The 24,343-nt window shown below is 39.6% G+C and overlaps 1 protein-coding gene across 2 annotated transcripts in view; it reads left to right on the forward strand.

Annotated features, from left to right (window-relative positions):
- Positions 1–24,343, forward strand: part of lmna (lamin A) — a 142,903-nt gene that overhangs the window by 882 nt on the left and 117,678 nt on the right. The gene's annotated exons all lie outside the window — the stretch shown is intronic.

The raw sequence follows: 24,343 nt of genomic DNA on the forward strand, positions 1-24,343 counted from the left end.
AGTTTGTAAATGGTGGTTTTTTATTTAGGGAGAAAAAAAATCCAAACCTACATGGACCTGTGTGAAAAAGTAATTGCCCCTGAACCTAATAACTGGTTGGGCCACCCTTAGTAGCAATAACTGCAATCAAGCGTTTGCGATAACTTGCAATGAGTCTTTTACAGCGCTCTGGAGGAATTTTGGCCCACTCATCTTTGCAAAATTGTTGTAATTCAGCTTTATTTGAGGGTTTTCTAGCATGAACCGCCTTTTTAAGGTCATGCCATAGCATCTCAATTGGATCAGGTCAGGACTTTGACTAGGCCACTCCAAAGTCTTTATTTTGTTTTTCTTCAGCCATTCAGAGGTGGATTTGCTGGTGTGTTTTGGGTCATTGTCCTGTTGCAGCACCCAAGATCGCTTCAGCTTGAGTTGACGAACAGATGGCGGACATTCTCCTTCAGGATTTTTGGTAGACAGTAGAATTCATGGTTCCATCTATCACAGCAAGCCTTCCAGGTCCTGAAGCAGCAAAACAACCCCCAGACCATCACACTACCACCACCATATTTTACTGTTGGTATGATGTTCTTTTTCTGAAATGCTGTGTTCCTTTTACGCCAGATGTAATGGGACATTTGCCTTCCAAAAAAAGTTCAACTTTTGACTCATCAGTCACAAGGTATTTTCCCAAAAGTCTTGGCAAATCATTGAGATGTTTCTTAGCAAAATTGAGACGAGCCCCTAATGTTCTTTTTGCTTAACAGTGGTTTGCGTCTTGGAAATCTGCCATGCAGGCCGTTTTTGCCCAGTCTCTTTCTTATGGTGGAGTCGTGAACACTGACCTTAAATTGAGGCAAGTGAGGCCTGCAGTTCTTTAGACGTTGTCCTGGGTTCTTTTGTGCCCTCTCGGAGGAGTCGTCTCTGTGCTCTTGGGGTAATTTTGGTCGGCCGGCCACTCCTGGGAAGGTTCACCTCTGTTCCATGTTTTTGCCATTTGTGGATAATGGCTCTCTCACTGTGGTTCGCTGGAGTCCCAAAGCTTTAGAAATGGCTTTATAACCTTTACCAGACTGATAGATCTCAATTACTTCTGTTCTCATTTGTTCCTTAATTTCTTTGGATCTTGGCATGATGTCTAGCTTTTGAGGTGCTTTTGGTCTACTTCTCTGTGTCAGGCAGCTCCTATTTAAGTGATTTCTTGATTTGAAACAGGTGTGGCAGTAATCAGGCCTGGGGGGTGGCTACGGAAATTGAACTCATTATTTTTTATTATTTTTTAACAAGGGGCAATTACTTTTTCACACAGGGGCCATGTAGGTTTGGATTTTTTTTCTCCCTAAAAAATAAACACCATCATTTAAAAACTGCATTTTGTGTTTACTTTGTGTTATATTTGACTAATGGTTAAATGTGTTTGATGATCAGAAACATTGTGTGTGACAAACATGCAAAAGAATAAGAAATCAGGAAGGGGGCAAATAGTTTTTCACACCACTGTATATATATATATTATATATTATACTATATATATATATATATATATATATATATATATTTACTAGGGGGCTTTGCTCCCTGCTCGCTTCGCTTGCCATCCCCCGGGCCTGCACTTCGTGCTAGCCCCTTTGCTGTTCTGCTGCTCGCGTGTGGCGATGCGGATGTACAATTTAAACAGATTGTTATTTTCATGGGAATTGCATTGTGACAATGCAACGTATACGATTGAATTTTGTTTCTTTCTCTCTATTAAATAAACCGACTTTTTCGAATGTTTGGCTCTGAGCTTTGTGAATTGTCTTTGCAAAAACTTTTCTAACAGGAAATGACAAGATCTCCTTTCCTGTCTAATATTATCCGTGGAAGATGAACTACATTACCTTTCTTGGATACATCCTTCTTTCTACAGTAATTTGTGCGGAGGAAGACCAGACGGTGTTAATGATTGTAGATATTCTTCGGGATATTGTAAGTTGATGTTTTCATCTTCCGCACGGTCACCACCAACTGTTTCACTACAGTCTATCGATACGCATTTAACCAATTTGCCGTGTAACCAAACGACATTTTGTGCGTAAATTCATTTGACTTCATCGTTTCTCGGTGCTAGGATTGCCCGTGTACTCATTTTTTCTGTTGATAACCCTTCGTGATGAAATTTTACAATAAGATTTGGACATAATATGTCTTCATTAATTGTGGCCCCTCCTTGAACTGCCACCTTATCGTGGTGGAGGGGTTTGTGTGTCCCAATGATCCTAGGAGCTCTGTTGTCCGGGGCTTTATGCCCCTGGTAGGGCCACCCAAGGCAAACTGGTCCTAGGTGAGGGATGAGACAAAGAGCGGTTCAACAAACCTCCAATGATGAATCAAACCTTTGGACAACGTTTTCTCTTGCCTGGACGCGGGTCACCCAGGCCCCCCTCTGGAACCAGGCCTGGAGGTGGGGCTCGATGGCGAGCGCCTGGTGGCTGGGCCTGCACCCATGCGGCTCAGCCGGGCACAGCCCGAAGAGGTAATGTGGGTCCCCCTTCCCATGGGCTCACCACCTATGGGAGGGGCCAAGGAGGCAGTGTGAGTTGGGTGGTGGCCGAAGGCGGGGACATTGGCGGTCTGATCCTCGGCTACAGAAACTGGCTCTTGGGACATGGAATGTCACCTCTCTGAAGGGGAAGGAGCCTGAGCTAGTGCGTGAGGTCGAGAGGTTCCGGCTAGATATAGTCGGGCTCACTTCGATGCACAGCTTGGACTCTGGAACCAATCTCCTTGAGAGGGGCTGGACTCTTTACCACTCTGGAGTTGCCCCCCGTGAGAGGCGCCGAGCGGGTGTGGGCATACTTATTGCCCCTTGACATGGAGCCTGTTCATTGGGGTTTACCCCGGTGGACGAGAGGGTAGCCTCCCTTCGCCTTCGAGAGGGGGGATGGGTCCTAACTGTTGTTTGTGTGTATGCACCGAACAGCAGTTTGGAGTACCCACCCTTTTTGGAGTCCCTGGAGGAGGTGCTAGAGGGCATACCTTCTGGAGACTCCCTTGTTCTGCTGGGAGACTTCAATGCTCACGTGGGCAATGCCAGTGAGACCTGGAAGGGCGTGATTGGAAGGAATGGTGCCACTGATCTGAACTCGAGCAGTGTTTTGTTATTGGACTTCTGTGCTCGTCATGGATTGTCCATAACGAACACCATGTTCAAGCATGTTCATATGTGCACTTGGCACCAGGACACCCTAGGCCTCGGTTCGACGATCGACTTTGTGGTCGTGTCGTCGGACCTGCGGCCACATGTCTTGGACACTCGGGTGAAGAGAGGGGCGGAGCTGTCAACTGATCACCACCTGGTGGTGAGTGGGCTTCGATGGTGGGGGAGGACGCCGGTCAGGCCTGGTAGGCCCAAATGTGTTGTGAGGGTCTGCTGGGAACGTCTGGCAGAGTCCCCTGTCAGAAGTAGCTTCAACTCCCACCTCCGGCAGAACTTGGACCACGTCCCGAGGGAGGTGGGGAACATTGAGTCCGAATGGGCCATGCGGCTTTGGTGGTTGCTGAGGCAAAAACTCGGGCGTGGGAGGAGTTTGGGGAGGCCATGGAGAATGACTTTCGGACGGCTTTGAGGAGATTCTGGTCCACCATCCGGCGTCTCAGGAGGGGGAAGCAGTGCAGTGTCAACACTGTATATGGTGGGGATGGTGCGCTGCTGACCTCGACTCAGGAAGTTGTGGGTCGGTGGGGGGAGTACTTCGAAGACCTCCTCAATCCCACTAATATGCCTTCCAATGAGGAAGCAGAGCCTGGGGACTTGGAGGTGGGCTCCCCCATCTCTGGGACTGAGGTCACCGAGGTGGTCAAAAAACTCCATGGTGGCAGGGCCCCGGGGGTGGATGAGATATACCCGGAGTTCCTCAAGGCCCTGGATGTTGTAGGACTGTCCTGGTTGACACGCCTCTGCAACATCGCATGGACATCAAGGACAGTGCCTCTGGATTGCAGACTGGAGTGGTGGTCCCCCTCTTTAAGAAGGGGGACCGGAGGGTGTGTTCCAACTACAGAGGGATCACACTCCTCAGCCTCCCTGGAAAAGTCTATTCGGGAGTCCTGGAGAGGAGGGTCTGTCGGATAGTCGAACCTCGGATTCAGGAGGAACAGTGTGGTTTTCATCCTGGTCATGGAACACTGGACCAGCTCTACACCCTTAGCAGGGTCTTGGAGGGTGCATGGGAGTTTGCCCAACCAGTCTACATGTGTTTTGTGGACTTGGAAAAGGAGTTCGACCGTGTCCCTCGGGGAATCCTGTGGGGGGTACTCCAAGAGTATGGGGTACCAGACCCCCTGATAAGGGTTGTTCGGTCCCTGTAGAATTGGTGTCAGAGCTTGGTCCGCATTGCCGGCAGTAAGTCAAACACATTTCCAGTGAGAGTTGGACTCCGCCAGGGCTGCCCCTTTGTCACCGATTCTGTTCATAACTTTTATGACAGAATTTCTAGGCACAGCCAGGGCGTTGAGGGGGTCCGGTTTGGTGGACTCAGGATGGGGTCACTGCTTTTTGCAGATGATGTTGTCCTGTTTGCTTCATCAGGCCGTGATCTTCAGCTCTCTCTAGATCGGTTCGCAGCTGAGTGTGAAGCGGCTGGGATGGGAATCAGCACCTCCAAATTTGAGACCATGGTCATCAGCCGAAAAAAGGGTGGAATGCCCTCTCAGGGTGGGAGCGAGATCCTGCCCCAAGTGGAGGAGTTCAAGTATCTCGGGATCTTGTTCACGAGTGAGGGAAGAATAGAGCGGGAGATCGACAGGCAGATCGGTGCGGCATCCGCAGTGATGCAGGCTCTGCATCGGTCTGTCATGGTGAAAAAGGAGCTGAGTCGCAAGGCAAAGCTCTCAATTTACCAGTCGATCTACGTTCCTACCGTCACTTATGGTCATGAGCTATGGGTAGTGACCGAAAGAACGAGATTGTGAATACAAGCGGCTGAAATGAGTTTCCTCAGTAGGGTGTCTGGGCTTTCCCTTAAAGACAGGGTGAGAAGCTCAATCATCTGGGAGGGGCTAAGAGTAGAGCCGCTGCTCCTCCGCATCGAGAGGAGTCAGATGAGGTGGCTCGGGCATCTGATCAGGATGCCTCCAGGATGCCTCCCTGGTGAGGTGTTCCGGGCACGTTTAACTGGGAGGAGGCCCAGAAGAAGACCCAGGACACGCTGGAGGGACTATGTCCCTCAGCTGGCCTGGGAACACCTTGAGATTCTCCCGGAAGAGCTAGAAGAAGTGGCCGGGAAGAGGGAAGTCTGGGCATCTCTGCTCAAGCTGCTGCCCCCCCGACCCGATCTCGGATAAGCAGAAGAGGATGGATGGATGGATGGATGGATGGATTAACTGTGACCTTAAAGTGAGGAAAACGTTAAAATTTATAAGAGCCGAGAGAGCAGTTGTCTGTGTCTGTCAAAAGCATTCACACGAATGAGAGGTGAGAGTATCATGTGCGTGGTTGAATATGGTTGAGAGGAGGGTGTGACTTTAAAAAATCTCATGGCCAAAGTCTTGTCTCGCGTTACTTGAAAAAATCTCTTGAAAAAAGTCTTGTCTCATTCCAGGATCTTGCATGACTTGAAAAAATCACTTGAAAAAAATTTTGTCTTGTCCCAGGATTTTTTTATATTATATATATATATATACTATATATATATATATATATATATATATATATACACACCGTGGCGGATGTTAGCAGATTGTTGGCCAACCACAAGCGTTACCTGGTAGGTAGCCACCCATACAATCAGATTGTGACACAGACTACGAATGCCGTGAATGTAATTACCCCAATCTACATGCTGTCAAATAAACGAACCACACGCCGTGGTGCAACGTTAGGGGCATCGCCTCTGGCGCTGACGTCCGAGGTTCGATTCCCGAGAGGGAGTGCAGTGGAGTGTGTACACCTGATGAGCCCAAAATGAGGGCGAAACACGTGTCGTGTACTCTTTGCATTTATTTGACAGTAAACTATTTCAACCATTCTATGATGTGCTCCTCACAAACTGAGGGCACCGTGGCGGATGTTAGCAGATTGCTGGCCAACCACAAGCGTTACCTGGTAGGTAACCACCCATATAATCAGATTGTGACACAGACTACGAATGCCGTGAATGTAATTACCCCGATCTACATGCTGTCAAATAAATGAACCACACGCCGTGGCGCAAACGTTAGGGGCATCGCCTCTGGCGCTGACGTCCGAGGTTCGATTGCCGAGAGGGAGTGCAGTGGAGTGTGTACACCTGATGAGCCCAGAATGAGGGCGAAACACGTGTCGTGTACTCTTTGCATTTATTTGACAGTAAACTATTTCAACCATATATACTGTGTATATATATATATATATATATATTATATATATATATATATATATATATATATATATATATATTATATATATATATATATAAAGCTCAGGAATAAAACTATTTTATGATACGTGATTCGTTTTTTCTCCCTTCGTGGATCTCCAACTGCAAATATATATATATACATATATATATATATATATATATATATATATATATATATATATATATATATATACTAGCAAAATACCCGCGCTTCGCAGCGGAGAAGTAGTGTGTTAAAGAGGTTATGAAAAAGTAAAGGAAACATTGTAAAAATAACGTAAGATGATTGTCAATGTAATTGTGTTGTCATTGTTATGAGTGTTGCTGTCATATATATATACATATACACATATACACACACATATACAGATATATTATATATACATATACACATATATTTTTTATATATATTTTTTTATTATATATATATATATATATATATACACATACATACATACATATACACACATAGATGCACTTACAATAACATAGAAATCAATATAAACAACATTAACATCATTATCATATGAGAATATGAAGTAATATATAAGAAGCACATTTCATATAAATATAAATAATTAAACAGTAAAATCTTCTTGTATAATTTGCTACCGTGGCTTTTCGTTGGTCTGTCCAGGATATTTAAATCACCTGTAGCTTGCAAACTGTTTCACCTATTGACTTGAAATCTGGTACACATATAATACGTCACGTCTGCTATCCGCTTTATGGGTGATGATTGTATTACTCTTTTTATGTTTATTTTATTTTAGAATCAACTCCTATCTGCGCACACCAGGGCAGCCGTGGGCAGTTGCGTATGGTGTATTCACTCCATGTTATCGTGCATTGCGCTGTCACTGGTATTTTGATAAAAGAATTTGAACAATATATAAGAAGCGTATAAATTATTAAACAGTAAAACATTAACATTTAAGAAGTAAAGTTACATTGAGTACTGCTGCAGTGCCTTCGGGTATACCTCATTTTTTTCTTTGCCCATTACATGCTTAAATGTATACATTTTTTGGTGTACCTACCCCGAGAACACGCGACATATAACCGACCGTGGAGAAGCATGGATTTTAAAGAAGCGTTGAGTTCATCTGCTGGTCTCCCTCGTGGAATAACTGGTAATGTTTCACTAAAATCTACAGCGAGTAAAACGACATTACCTCCTTTTTTTTTTGTTACGATCTCTGAGATGTTGCTTTTTTCGGTTCAAGGCTTCATAAGCTCTTTTATGTTCCATGGTGTACTTAATAAGTACTAATTATCCCAAACCATCATCTTTGAATGTTGCAAGACTGTCGCCTTGTATGTAGATCGGGGTAATTACATTCATTGCATTCCTAGTCTGAATCACAATGTGATTGTATGGGTGGTTACCTGGCACTGTAGGGTTGCCACCCGTCCTTTAAAATAAGGAATCGTGCCGCGTTTGAGAATGAAATTGCGCGTCCCGTTTTGAATCAATACTGGACGGGATTTGTCCCGTATTTTTTTTATCATTTTTTTTAAAGCAGCGTCTCATGCAAATCATCCCACACGCATTTTATGAAGATGCCTCCTTTCCTACTTTTGATTGGGTAATACTTGATGTCATCGTTAGTTTGATTGGTGTTTTTAACTGTCCAGTGAGGAGGGCGTGTCTTTTAAGTACAGTCTGCAAAGTGTTGGCACTGAGATGTGGCGTCAGCGCCATACTTGAAGCCCCTAACGTTGCGGTCAGCAAGTCGGCTAACATCCGCCATGTGCCGTCTTTCAGTTGCGAGAAGCAGATCATAGAATGGTTGAAACTGTTGCCCCTAACGTTGCGCCACGGCGTGTCGTTCGTTTATACCTCGTGTCTTCTCATTAAACTTTTATCTCGCGAATATGTTATTGCAATCCGCAGTGGGAGCGTTTCTATAAACTTTATTTAAACTTACGTTCTACACCGTGGTTTGTTTCCCTTATGAACATGCTTGTATGCTTAACTCGCTCCGTTCTCAATTGTTTAATTAATTTTTTGCTCTTCGCTGTTTGCGGCTGTTCCTCCATTTCCCCCTACTTCGTTCTTTTATCTCGCGAATATGTTATTGCAATCCTTAACGGGAGCGTTTCAATAAACTGATTGAAAATAGTTTTGCATTTACCTTTTTAGTAAAAGGCGAGCTTTTAAGCCTGAGAAATCACCCCATAAATGCACACGTTTAATTGGACATGTGTTAATATGTATGGTTACACAGTATTAAAAGACAGTGAACAACGTCAGTTACCTTTGTTCCCGTGTTTGATAAAAGGTGAGCTTTTAAGCCTGAGAAATCACCCCGTAAATGCACACGTTTAATTGCACATGTGTTAATATGTATGCTTACACAGTATTATATATATATATGAACAAGCGTTACCTGGTAGGTAACCACCCATACAATCATATTGTGATTCAGACTACGAATGCCGTGAATGTAATTACCCCGATCTACATGATGTCAAATAAACGAACCACACGCCGTGGCGCAACACTAGGGGCTTCGCCTCTAGCGCTGACGTCCGAGGTTCAATTCCCGTAAGTAAGTGCAGTGAGTGTGTACGCCTGATGAGCCCAGAATTAGGGTGAAACACGTGTCGCGTACTCTTTGCATTATTTGACAGTAAACTATTTCAACCATTCTATGATCTGCTTCTCACAACTGAGGGCACCGTGGCGGATGTTAGCTGACTTGCTGACCAACCACAAGCGTTACCTGGTAGGTAACCACCCATACAATCAGATTGTGATTCAGACTACGAATGCCGTGAATATATATATATATATATATATATATATATATACACATGTAACAACACATACAGTATTTATTTTATTTGTTATTATGACAAGAACACACAACAAAATTTGTTATTATAATACACTGCTCACTAACCTTATGACCTGTGGATAGAAACTGCTCCTAAATCTACAGGTGCAAGTGCCAATGGTCCTGTACTACCTGCCAAAACAGAGGAGTGAGAAAAGGAATTGTGCATGGCTGAGGTTTTTAATTATACTGTTTGCCTTTCTAAAACAGCAAGTGTTATGTATGTCCTGAACAGAAGGCAGCCTGGTCCTGTTAATATTCTCTACTGCTTTCACCACCCTCCATCACCAAACTCTGGTTATGCTACAGTATGCACTAATAAAAGAAGACAGAAGATGTAGCTGGTATAGAGCAAGTAGAGATGAATAGCTAATGGGGCAGGAATATAACTTTTATAACTTGGAGCTAAATCACCCATTGTTATAAGTAAGAAAAGCTAAACAGTTTGATTTAGAAGAGAGTTGTTTACTTTCTTGACTAATTAATTTTTAATGTGCCAACATTAACATTGCAAACAGCCACAAATATTGCTACAGCTCAGTATACAGCATACAGACATGATCAAGAACTTCAGTTATTAGAATCGGCTCAACACATGATCTAAGCAACTTTGAACATGGTGTGATTGCCAGTGTCTGACATGGCGTTTCCATCATCTTATAAACAGCTATTCTTCTAGGATTTGCATGCAGTCAATAGGAGTGCTGACGTACTTCCGGTGAAATCTCAGCCAGCTCAGTCACTTCAGTTGTCCATACTGCAGCTGTGATTTTTATTAAGCGGAGAGAATGTCTGTGAAAAAGATGTTTACGTTTCGGCGTACAGATAACTCTACAGCTGAAATTGCTGTGTACTTCTATGTCGAGCTTCCAGTAAGTATAACAAGGTACTTAGTTTTCATACATTTCCCTCTGATGCGGTAACATAATCTAAATGGATCGTTGCTATGCAGAGACAGAGTTTTACAGTTAGCCCCCAAACCCGAGTTTGTAGCCAGCATTTCAAAAAAGAGGATTTTCGTGAATCAGGGTTTTAGTAAGTGCTCTTGTTAGAGTCAGAATTGTGCTAAAGTTTTTAGTAGTTTCCCATACTTATGGTTCCCCAACTTTTGTGTATTTGTTTTTTATGTGATTGTGTGTTTTTGTTTCCATATAAAAAAGTTAATCTTAGATTTAGCTTTGCACTGGAATGATAAATATATGAAAGCATAACAAATAGTAGAACTAGCAAATCCTCCCTGTTATGATAAAGATGCACAATGTGGTTCATATGACCTTCCAGTGCATTGAAGAATACAAAAAAAATAATCTGCCAGTTTGTGTGGCTGTAATATTACATTATGTTCTAAATTCTATGTAAACATCTACATGTTTCTAGTTCTTTACAATAAAGGTTTACCGTATTTATTGGATGTTAGCATCCTCAGGGCCTAGTTTCTCTTAACTTCTGGTTGCCTACATGCAGTCAAGCATTTTACATCTCTAGATCATAATGTGGTCAGTTTTGCAATATCAGGACTCTTCCTGCACCAAAAACTATTTTATTGTGGGCTTGAGACATACTGCTGAGAAGTTAGCTTGTGGGTATCCCTCTGAGCCCTTGACACAACACTAATTTGTACATGAAGCTAGTTTGGAAGCCTTACTGGAAAGCTCACAAGATCTTGCTTCACTTACCTTTTAGGCCACCAGGGGGCCAACTACAACACCCAACTACAAACAGGCACAGACACAAGTCTCAACCACAATGAACTTATATTGTGGGAAACTCTTATAACAAGTGTTTCCCATGCCACAACCAAAATACAACTGTGATAAAGCACATAGCAATAAAGCACACTGAGTGCCAAAAACTGCTTTGCAAAAGAGAAATCATGAAGATGAGGTGAGGCTTCCTAATAAAATCAGAAAAGACTACGAGTAAAACAGTATCATCATTCTGTGGCCATTATTTAAAGATTACTGTCAAAGTAATGTGATTACAAGCTTGCATGTGTATGTCAAGCCTGAATGGGACCTCAGTCCATCAATGAACAAATGCACACTCTGATGCCTCCACACTCAGTCCAAAGTAACCAAATAAATGAAAGCAGAAATAACAGAAATTGTGCCTCTTCTGCCCACATGTTTTGGCTTTTCACTTTACACAAACTCTTCTGGACATCTATGTTAATCTTGCAATCAGACACCCACAATAACATGGTGGCACAGTGGTAGGTTCTGATGCCTCACTCATTCCGTATCCTGGGTTCAAACTGTGTACCGTGCTTCTGTCTGTATGAAGTGCTTGCATTGTTGCAATGTCTTTGTAAGTTTTCTCTTATTTTGTTGGTACTCTGGTCCCACCTGATGCTGTCTGGATGCTACCAGGCCACCGTGATATCAAACAAGAATAGGAGGGTTTGTGAATGTTACATGTTTCGTATGCTCTTAATGTCTCGACTGACACTCACTCACTTTAGACAACTTTGGAGTTATCCAAGATGGAGCCCTGAATATTCAGAATAACACAGCAGTGTTAGCTTTACCCTGCATTTTACTTAATGGGTAAGAATTTCCTATTTGAGGCAACTCAGCACTACAAATACAGCCAGTATGGGTCACAATTCCACATGTTCACATGAGCCGATAAACTGCCATATTTCTAATTACTTTGTTTAATCCTCAGGATGGACAGTGTGGCAATGAGAAACTTCAAAAGCACCAAAGCATACAACTACCTCCATAGTGCAACAGGTTTTATGTATCCACTGAAGAGCATGCATTTCATATTTATTAGGGCAGAGGAATAGATCAGCCAAATAAATAAAGGTGAGAACCCCTCCTGCACTGCTAACAAAGGGACATCATGCAGCCATGCTTCTGCAGTTTTGTAATTTCAATTTTACAAAAGCTGTCAGCATAATAATTTGAATTGTATTGGAGGGATCTTTTCCTGCATTGTGCCAAAACTAAGAAATTAAACTGTGAGCCTTGCAACCACCTTTCACAAATGACAATAAATTTGGCTATGAATTGCCTAAATTTAAACAGAAATACATCTGATTTAGAACTGCACAGCTTTTATTACTGCAAAGACAACCCACAATAACAATGAACTTACAAGCTACACTACACTGCACAATTCAATCAAAGAGTTCTGAAGCAGGGTGGTAGCTGAATTAACCACTGTGCAGTCAGAATTGTGCTAGATAGTGTGAGATTAATAACAATTAAAAGTCTTTCTCTACATTTATACATACAACTTACTTTCCACAAAAGAGCTCTCCATTTGTTTAACAGGGATGTCATATCCAAGTCACTTTTCAGGGTAGGGGTGAACCTCTGTTGGATTGCTTTCCTGAAAGCACACATATAGCCTCTTTGCTGTTTTTTACAACTTTCAACCAGGAATGGCAGCCTTCTTCATATAATGGCAGTGAGTGCTCCAGAGGCACATTCTAATTGATCTAACAAGCAGTCCTTGTCCAAGATATCCTTTGTTTTATCAGATTATTGTGGCATACTCTAACAGAGTAAGTAGTGCTGGACATTTCACGCTAATTACTAGGTACAATGTTTAGCCTTGAAAAAGCTCAAACTATAAGACTATGCACAAAATTTGTTAAAAAATGGCAGTGTTCATTTCCTGCCAAGAAAGTGGACACCATGCTCCACTTCACATTTACATAGAGATGTTCTGTGTGTCACCAGAAATATTAAGAATTAAAATTTCTCAGTGGGATCAATCAAGCCATTCTGAAAAATAAGCAGCACGTCCTGAATGCAACTCTTTGTCCAGACACAGTTAACATAATTTTTATCTTATTTTTTGTTCTTTTACTGGGTGGCTATTCTGGATTTAAAGTTGTTTCCTATTTTGCTTATATTTCTTGTTTTTTCTGTACCTTCCCATTGACATCAGTGATTTCTGGGTATGTTTGTGCACATGCTATCATGTAAAATAATGGGTCGCCATTTTAATAAAGGACAGAGATTTCTTGTCATATCGTCTAAAGTTTAAAAATAGTGCAACATTGTAGACCATAAATTAAGTTTCAGACATCTTATGATTCATGATTATTTTTTGTCTTCAGTTGTTTCCAGATTTATTTATAATTTCACTTTGTTTCTTGATTCATCTCTTCTGCTACCCGTCACAATACTGAATACAGAAATATGTAATTAATCTCATCATTTATGGTCAAAACAGGTTTCTTTTTTAATTCGTACTATGATCTTAGATCTTAGGCCTTTTATTCTGATCTTTATGTCCACTCTATCCAGTTCCCCTGATTACTGGATAGGAGGAAAATATTTACAAGAACAGAAAAGGATAGCATCGGACAAGCTATGTAATTATAATGATAGTTGTATTATGTACTTCCTATATACTTATATACTACATATAAGATATATACACATAAAAACCTAAAGGAAAAAAGTATATAAAGCAAATTCAATACTAAATTAAAAGCACTAGTCCTATATCAATATTTTATTATTAAAAGAGGCATGGTTTTCCAAGTTTCTTAAATTCTTCTCCTTAAGTCATGCCATGGCTTAGGCCCATGTTTGGAGGCCCTGCCATATATAGTACATACAATCTAAAGAAACTTTAATACCTCTTATGACCTGGTGAAGTCTTGGTGTTTGAGAACAGTCAGTGTAGTGCTCTTGGTGGGGCTCTTTCAGCTTTGTGTTGCCCATTCTGGGACACTATCCATTTAAAGCAAGTGAAGCTTATTTAGTCTGATATTTAAATCTGTAAAAAAATTGCACCCTTAATCTATTGAATATGAATCATGAAATTGTCAGATATATTTTTGAACAACACTTTGTACTGAAGTTAAAATATTGTCTGTCATAATTATACAATAAGATCACCCCTTTTGATGGTGGAGTAGCAGCACTGCTGCTGTAGATCAAGGAGACTGGGGTTCAAGTCCTGGATACTCCCTATGTAGAGTTTACATGTTCCCCTGTGTTTGTGTGGGTTGTCTCCCAGAGTCTAAATACATGCAGGTCAGGTAGATAGGAGATGCTAAATTGGCCCCTAATGTGTGTGTGTGTGTGTGTGTGTGTGTGTGTGTGTGTGCATGTGTGTGTGTGTTCAGCCTGCGATGGGCTGGCACCATGTCCAGGAATTGTTCCTGTCTTGCAGCTGTTGCTTTCTTGGATAGGCTCCTGCAACCCTGCTCTGGATAAGCAGAATTAGAATGGGATTGGATCAACTTCTATGAAAGCTCCTAATTTTCAAAAGCAAACTACTAGTGATGGGGAAAAGCACTGTCCAAATACATCAAAACAATTAAGTTTGACAATACAAGTACTTGTAAGGTGAGCTTAAGAAAGTAAATAACTTGTAATATAAAGTTATGCTTACATTTTATATTACCTGTGTATTGTAAGCTGCACTGTTCTTACTGGTGATTAACACACATTCATGGTGTTTTTAATGCTGATCCTAGAAAACTCATACTAGAGAGGGATCAATTAATTTATATGTGAACATGCAGACCTGGATCTGCCTGAAACTATATAGTGGAACAGTCAAATGACTCAGTAGAGAGTAAAAGAAATTAAACACCTGTGTGCATCATCTGTTCAGTTCAAATAGTAAATGCTAGGATGTATAAAGCCAAAGGAAAATCTTACCAGCATTCAAGTGTACATCTGCCTCATTGAAAAGCTAATTGTACATATGACAATTCTGCTTCTACTAAGTGCAGTGGCAACAAATAAAAAAATGTATCCGTAGAAATACAAAATAAAGGAAAAACACGATTAAATGAGTATGTAAATAGGAATGCATCAAGCAAATACAAGAGGGGCCTTTTCTGCAAAACTGTGTCCTTTACTCACTGATATTTCTCACAGATGATTCTTAGCAAATATTGTCTGTACCATCCATAAAATCTGGCATGTTTTCTGAATTTCGAGACTAGATGTCTGTACTGAACTCTCATTAGATGTCTTGTTGTATTTAGCTTCTAAATGCAAAAGGCTAAAATTGGTCAGCAGCACTCTTGACTCCCATTTAACCAGATGAACCTTTTATTTTATCATTTTTTGCATATGGAAGTTAAATATAGCATCATTCCTCTTATTAAAAAAAGAATTAATTTTACTACATAAACATTCTTTTACAATTAATTCAAAACTTTGAGGAAAATTTAATGGGGCAACCAATCCCAAAAACAGAAAGTAAATATCCATTAAACAGTGAAGCCACCATATGATACTGGCTATGAAATACACTTCGTAAAATAATTGTTTATATCCTTTAGCTGTTGTGCTTTTCATTAACTAATTGATCATAAAAAGGTTGCTGGTAAGTTACTAAAACATTCATTTTTAATTAGCTGATATGAAATGTTTCTGCAAAATAGACATATATTTGTTTTCAAGCCACAACTCCATTGTACCTGTATTGTTGTAGACTTGTATCCACAGCCTGGTCTGTCAGATCTGAAAATTAAGAAAACAATTGGTCTGTAAGGAATCAAATATGTTTACTGTATTGCAAAAGTTATTTTTCTGCTGACAGTGACACAAATTGCCCAGTAGAGGGCACCCTGGGCCAGACATTCCAGATCATGTACAAATTCAATAATTTGGAGAACTGCAATGTGAAAGATCCCATGACACAGTTTGCAAAAGACCAGAAAATGCCTTTCTGACAATTAGATTGATTTTGTATAATCTAAACCTGATACTGTTCTGTAAAGTGAAATGATTTTCATTAAACTAGACCTGAAATCCTTGCTATTTTGGAGCTACAGTATATAACATCATAACAACATTACAACTGTGTTTCAATTGCAAATTAAAGGTTAAATATTGATTTTCCTTGTCAGTCAGAAAAAGAGGGGTTTTAAATTTAGTTTCATACATACTTGTGCTTGTACAGTTGCTGTGGTGCAATCTAGCATTGGTGTTAGATTATTATTCTCTCAAAATTTCCAAATTCCCAAACTTATTCCAAGTTTTATCCAGTATGGATCAATGGATCATAATAATTATATATATATATATATATATATATATATATATATATATGTATATATATATATATATATATATATATATATATATATATATATATACTGCTGCGGTGGGTTGGCACCCTGCCCAGGATTGGTTCCTGCCTTGTGCCCTGTGTTGGCTGGGATTGGCTCCAGCAGGCCCCCGTGACCCTGTGTTCGGATTCAGCGGGTTGGAAAATGGATGGATGGATATATATACTGTATAGTCAACCATGAGAAACTGGGGAGTGCCTAATGGAAAGGAAAAAGGGGTTGTACCAATGCTTGCACCAACGTTTCTGTTCCCATCCTCAGGTAAGTGGAAGTCCTGTTCAACGACAAGTTTTCCTACATTTTCTTCTAAATGTTTGTCAAATAAGGATAGGCTGCGATAATAATTATCTCTCACATATGTCTGTGTGCTTGTTTTCACAATATTTTATATTTACAGTTATTTGACAGCTTTTGGTTTCATGGTCCTTACTGTTTCAACTTTACCATGAACATCACTTCCCTGCTCACAGTCATTCCTCACAATGAAGGCTTATTGCCATCAGACAGGCATTGAACAGTCATCCACTCTGCGTCCTCCCATACACACCCTCATCAGACTAGTATAACTGGTTCTTAATCTTATTGCCTTCTGTTTTACTAATAACTTTAATCACCAGGTCAGAGAAGTTGCAATGAGTACTAGGATGGGACCCACTACAGCTAATGCAACATCTTCATCGGCTGGGTAAAACTCTACCTATTTCATAGTTCCTTAGTCTCCACTGCCTCTGCAGTGATATGGTCACATTATCTAATAAAGCACTCAGAATAAGGAGTTTTATCATATTGTGGACTGGGCCCTTAATCAAGCCAAAAGCAGACCTCATCTAGTCAAAGAGGAATCCCAGTAATAAAACTCATGTTGCACCTGTCCTACCACTCCACTCTAACACTATATTTCTTCCACAGGTCCTTAAACAAATTTCCTCATTTTGCAGACAGGAGTCTTTTTTCCTAATTCTTCCTTGATCTCTGTCTGTCAATCACCTAAGTTACACAAATTTCTTGTCTGCTGCTCACTTCACAACTTCACAGAGAACAGCTGTGTTCTTCACCAGGCACCAGGCAATATATATATATATATATACACATACACAATTTGTAGTAGATGTTTCTTGTTTCATATTCAAATCTGGATGCCAAAAAGTGCAAAATCAAGTGTAGTACTATCAGTAAATTTCATTCTCACCTAGTCGGTGTGTACCAGAACCTGTTCTCTTCACACACCATTCACATTAATCAGTGCACATCATAACCAGGTAACTAAAGACCCATTAGAGTCACTTTTTGAAATGAAAAAAATTATTTTTGATGTATATTATTCCTGTAAAACCCCAAACAATGCTTTAGTGAGTTTCACATTTCCAATTGCAAACTCATCTATGAAACAAATTTTAGTGTCAGTTTTTCAAAACTGTATGCAAATCTAAATGTACTTGTTTTGCACATCTCTAAACATGAGCTAAATGTACATTGGATTCTATGAATGCTGATTTCTAAAATAACGCACTTACTTATCTACCGTTCTCGGGAAAAAAAACAAATTTGGGACTGGAAGAAATTTAAGAAGAATTTTACACCCACAATTTCTCATGCAGGGCAACATGCAACTATTTTGGATTCTAAAGCAAGATTGCTTTAATTTTGTTACTATAAAGAAAGGTAATGTTTGCATGTATAGCAGCATTTTAAATGTTAACCATCAACAGAAATCTATTTTCAGCTGCAACAGCAGTTATGCTGATAAACATAACTTTTTATTTTACTTTAATATTGAAAGTTACTGCAGGAGTAATCCAGGTTACAAAATGAATGCCCACCCATTCTTAATCTCGCCTTTGCATTTTTCATATGTAAAGGTTTAACATCATTTAAAAGGCAATCCTTAATAAAGTAGCAAAAGACTACTTTAGTTGTACTTTTTTTACATCCTGCAGTATCCTCTTATCCTTTGATAGATAATATGCAACACTAACAGGAAAGGTGTGATGAGTGTGGAAATTACAACAATACCAAAAGTAGTATTTTGGCATATTAATTAGGAGGAATATTAAATAGGATAGGTGTTTGTCCAAATGATACATGAGTTTCAAGTCATCTGCCTGTCTCTTTTTCCTTCCTTGTCATATACTCTTCCACTGTTTTCACACATATGAGTTTGCTGCCTTGCCTTGAGGTCAGCAGACTGCTTGTCCTTATAAACTATTTTGTGAGGATGTAGAATTCAGCAGCCTAATAAGATAAAATTAGTGTTCGGATTTTGGAGGAGAGGGAAATTCAGGCCTGGACTGTTAGCATTGATGGTAGCTTATGGTGGTTGAAAACCTACCTAAAACATTGGTAGTATTTATTACACAATTTAATTAAGGTTATTAGTTAACCAAAAGATTTTTATAAAGGTTAGTCTCTAAGTGGGGGATGTCAAAATTTGACAAGGACAAATAACCTTGTGCTGTATATCCTTCCATTTGACCCAATGCCAGTAACTGCATTGTGATGTTAGCCTCAAGGCATGATGATTAAATAAATATCATTTTTGTTAGTCTTGAGGAGGCACATGACTTTGCAAATGCTTCATGTAGTTAATTCTCACACTACTACATAACTAGGGTTTGATCTAAAATCTGTTAGTCATGCATGGAAGGCAGTTATCTGTGATGCTGATCATCACTGCACAAGCCCCAGAGAGAAAAAAAAACTGATACAGACAAGGGGTAATATACTACAGCACACAAGTGTGGAAAGAAAGGTGCCTCATAAAGTGATAACTTGTCTAGTTCTTAAAGGCTGGTGAAAAACGAATGTACTTGGGTGTCGATGGTAATGAGAGAAACACCATGGAGGTCTGGCCCAAGGTCACAACAGCTGCCAACCAATTGGGTCAACACTTTGTCAGTCGGTCATTGTCCTACCCACTGTATCCTAATACCGGGTCACAGGGGTCTGCTGGAGCCAATCCCAGCCAACAAAGGGCACAAGGCAGGAACAAATCCTGGGCTGGGTGCCAGCCCACCGCAGGACACACACACCCACACACCAAGCACACACTAGGGACAATTTAGGATCGCCAATGCACCTAACCTGAATGTCCTTGGACTGTGGGAGGAAACCGGAGGAAACCCACGCAGACACAGGGGGAACATGCAAACTCCACGCAGGGAGGACCCGGGAAGTGAACCCGGGTCTCCTTACTGCAAGGCAGCAGCGCTACCACTGTGCCACCGTGCCACCCCTCAACACTTTGTTCCTATCCAAAAATGCAACCAGTGGGATTGTATGGATGGAACTTTTATTACAGCTGTGGTCCTTTAAGAGCTGTGCTACATAAAGCTTATTGGTGCAGAGACACTAAAGGCCGCTAGTAAGACATCAAGTCTGGTGTCCTTGCATGTAAAGCAGGCCACCCTAGACCACTGAAATTATTTCTTTGGCTGGGTTAGAATTGATCTTGGAATATGCCTAAAGGACACCTCTAGTCAGTGACTCAATGACTCAGGAAGAATGGCAGAGCAAGGGCTTCCTGGCAGGAGGGAAAAGGGCAAGGACTTGGGGAGAAAAACCAGAGAAAGGCAACTGTGATAGGAAGTGGTTTGTTGTGGGACATGAAATTTAGTTGGTGAGCCACCCAAGTGGGCAAACAAGATATGAAGTTGCTTTAGGAAGGTCTAGTAAAGTAGGAGGCTTTTCACTTTTCTAGTATCTTTAGTACATTGTGTTGTTTATGTTTATCCCTCATAGTTGTGTGGCTTTGTTGTACAATACATTTTTTCCCTTGAATTTGGTGCATTACAAAAACATTAATTCCAATGACAAATTTCCTAATTTTACACTAACGTTGTTGCATGTTTATTAAAAGGAAAGAGAGAAAATGAAATATGTTTTTTGCATAAGTATTTATTTTTCACACTAATATTTTGAACAGCCACACTTACAGTAGCAGCAATAAGGCATTTTTTAATTTTGTGTGTATAGGTACAAGCACTGTGGACTGTTTGGAAGAGATTTTGGTCAAATCTTCCAAGCACACCTGCTCTAGGTTGAGTTTCTATACCTATGGATGGCAATAAAGTCTCTGTCTTGGTTCTTCCTATCATTAATAATTTTCTTTAGCCATGTCAATGAACACAAGGGTACAAAATGCATGTTATAATTTGATTACACTTTGCTACAAAATAGAAATTATTTTGTCTATAAAATGCTGCCATCTTAAACTGCTGGCTAGAGACCTAGTATGTATCCATACACATGCACATAACCGTTATTTGGAATTAGACTGATACATGGAAAAGGCTTGCCTTTTACCAAAAAAGCACATTTCTGGCTACTGGGGGCGAATACTACATTTTTTCACAAACAATAGCAAAACACCTGACTACTATAAGTTCTCTCCACACTGCAATCATGTTATTTTAAACTACAGGCTGCTCAGCCTTTTGCTTTCCTTTAGAACTGCTCTGAAAAGTTTCAGGGACATTCAAAAAAATGCTTGCATATCAGTTGCCTAATACACAGAGGCCATATTTTGACCTTAAATTAACGTGTGACACCTTTACTAATAATCTGCCATAACAACGTAATTTTTAAAAAGTCTTAGAATATCTTTTGATAAAAAACTGAGCAGTTATATTTAATCTATTTATTTAACTTAGTTATTTTGTATAAAGAGCTCTGTGCTTGTTAACTGAAACACAACTTAAACATCAGCAAAATCTCATGAACTGAGATTCCAAAAGAAGATGAGGAGATATGTTTTCTGACTAAATATAACACACATTTGAATCCTTTGATTGACATGTGGAATTGATATATAGAAAAACAAAATGAAATTACTGCACACATTTTCAACACAATATTGTTGGTTCCTATGAGATGTTTAAAACTTACTTTCTAATTTAGATGTTTATTACAATAATTCATTAATTTTTAAATGAGACATTAATGTAACTGGGATTAACAATTTTACAATAGTTAACACTTAAAAAATATATCACAAGGTTATCTGAGAACTGAAATGGTATGAATGCACCTGAATAAACAGCAAAATTCCCAGACAAGCATAGGTGTTGTTACAGACATGAATCTACTTCTAAAATTAGTAAAGGGCATATATAAGGGTCTTTTGTTCAAAATTAATTTCTAAGGTAAGCTTGAATAGCTGTTGACTAATAGATCATAATATAAAAAAACACCACATGGTTCTTCTAAAGTGGTCCATTTCTTCAGTCAAAAATGTTGTTCTTTATAATAATTGCATTATTTCATAAGAGAACAGTAAGCAAAAGAAGAACAATTTTAGACCAAATTAAGAAAGAAAACACAAGAATTTTGGTCTTCAGAACTTCCAGTAATCATATCTCTCTATTATAAAAAAAAGCCTTGGAAGGCTTGGAAGGAGACGATACATGATCTTCTCGGAAGACAATTTGACATCCCGCGAGAGACACTTTAACATTATGCGAGACAAGGAAGTGAAATAAAAGGACAGCTGCTGTGCAGGCTTTTAAATGATTGACGTGCAGCGCGGCAAGCAGAAAACACAGCTCGGCAGCAGCAGTTGATCAGACTGCATTTCCTCAGTGTGCATTTAGCCCCCACCCTCCCCACTTGACAATGCGAGCGGCAGAGACATGAAGTGGCTGGAGCATAGTGTGCCCGTGATGGGAGGGGCTGGGCGAGCGAAGCGAGCAGGGGGCAAAGCCCCTTAGTTTATTTTAATACAAAAGTGTCAAGTACCAACTGTGTTCAGTGTATAAACCTCCACATTGGCACCGCTTGGAGTAGTCTCAGCTACTTATGTCAGGTGAATGTCTCTGGAGTAGAGCGATGAATATTCTGTCATTGGCTACACTTGGTGCAAAGTCCATTACTTATTGGAAAAATAATATTAAACAAGCTAGATATAATACATTTAGTTCAAAGTAATTATACGTAGCAGTATAAGATAAAAGCATGCACAGTATTTTTCAAGATCATATGCTTGTACCATTTGTTAGTATGCAAAAACTGTGCTATGATGTAGTTCCACAGCATAAAGCATCTATTTTTGTGAACAAGTCATTTTTGTTTATAAATGCTTTTAATTCACAGCTTATGCCTTCATTACAACAGAAACATCGCCATCTCTTTAACCCTTCAAGAATGACATATTTTAATAAAACTTTGTGCTGAATATCAATTGTGTCAGAGACTGCATCTTAAAAATATTATTGAAATATATGCAAACCTGTCTATCAAATGTACTGCAAAATAGTTAGGTAGACACATAATGCAGAAAACATATTTTAGATACTGGCTTTCATAATAAAATATATATAAATATCAGCAGTAATTTATGGGATGTAAACACTTAAGTGGGACACAAAAAGGGGTGAATCCACCAAACATAAGTCTTAGAGCCAAGCATATTTTCTCTTCACTAAAAGAATGTCATCGAAGGACTAAGTCACAGATATTTGCCTCATGTAAATTAATTTAAAAGGGTCCCTCAGGCTATCTACCAACATCACAAATACATGACATAATTAAATTGTTAGAAAGACAATGAAAGAAACAGAAGAACAACATACAGATAGAGAGAGAAGAAAAAGTACAGAACAACCAATTAACTTCTCTGGATGTGTTGCATATCAAAGGGAGAGCCCCACGTGAATATTATGGTAGGTGAAACCCCTCTGAATGTGTTACTTAGGTTTATGTAATTTCCGGTGCATCCCCATCACTTTGGCTGCATCACACTGTGTTTTTACAACTTAAAATGAATGAGTAATGAAAAGGATGTTATAGCATGTGAACATGTTGGGCATACCTAGACTAACCAATACTTTGAATGGACATTTTACCTGCAAAACCAGTGCTGATGATCTCAGAAAATATGGAGAAAATAATTTTAAAGCAATCATTAAACTGAATAGCTCCTCTTAAAACAATGTGAGCAAAAGCTAATACTGACAGTAGGAATTCATCAATACTTTTTAATCTGAATGCTGCAAACAACATGACTTCAAGTTTAACTAAAACAATGGCATCAAACATTATGAGAAAGTTCTCTACATATCCCAACCTACTGAACCAAACATTCCAAAATCAGAAACCAGTACTTATAGCTGCAGTGTGCCTTTTCTCCTCACTTAAGTGGCAGTTATATTGTAGAGGTTACTTTAGTAGCCAGTTCTATGTAATTGCTGATTTAAGAATGATCAGCTAGATTGCACTACATTTCAGTAGGCAAATACGCATTGGTAACTTTAATTGCACAGTAGTGCATTTTTATTCTGATATTGTAAAAAAAATATTTTTGAGCAGATTTTCTTAAATAAAATCCAGTGTTTGCTAAGCCCTTTCTAATATAGTTAACAATACCCTAATAGTGGACAGTATTGCTAATTTCTTCAAATGAAAGGCTGTTAAATCTTTACATTAAAATTCTTCCAAACTAAATGCTAATCTTAGCACTCTTTTTTCCCCTATAAAAATTGGGGGAAGAATCCAAAAAGCTGAGCATTTTTGAAGATTGAAATGTAAAAAACAAATTTCTCTTTGAAATGTAAACTCTGTATCACTATATAATAACTATGCTTCAAAGAATAAACAATGTCTTTTCTACAACAGACAATGCAGTCTTACTTGTACTAGCCTGTCGGGCACTGCTCTTATTAAGTTTCCCTCTTACTTGAAAAATTATTTTTAGCACATGCAAAAATCTACTGATAGTATACATTCATTAATCTGAAATACATATTATTTTCTCAGGATATTTTAAGATCAGGTCCCTGCCACACAGGGGAGACAAACAAGAACAACTCACATGCTACTTTTTTACAACACCAGCATAGGACTGCCTTAAGATGCCACTCATGCACCATTTGGAACAAATAAATTAAAAAAGTTAGCAACTTTTCAACACTTCAACATACTGGCTATTTCATTACGGAGTACTGCACCTCAGAGGTGCTTAAGTTGATCAGTGAAGAAGATGGAATACTTTTTTGCTTTGTTTCTTCTCATCCTGATAAGTGTCCCACAGGTCCTGGAGCTACAGATTTTTTTTGACAGTGCTGAATCCAACTGTTTTATTCTGCACA

This window comes from Erpetoichthys calabaricus, chromosome 2 (genome assembly GCF_900747795.2).
Source record: "Erpetoichthys calabaricus chromosome 2, fErpCal1.3, whole genome shotgun sequence".
NCBI classification, from domain to species: domain Eukaryota; kingdom Metazoa; phylum Chordata; class Cladistia; order Polypteriformes; family Polypteridae; genus Erpetoichthys; species Erpetoichthys calabaricus.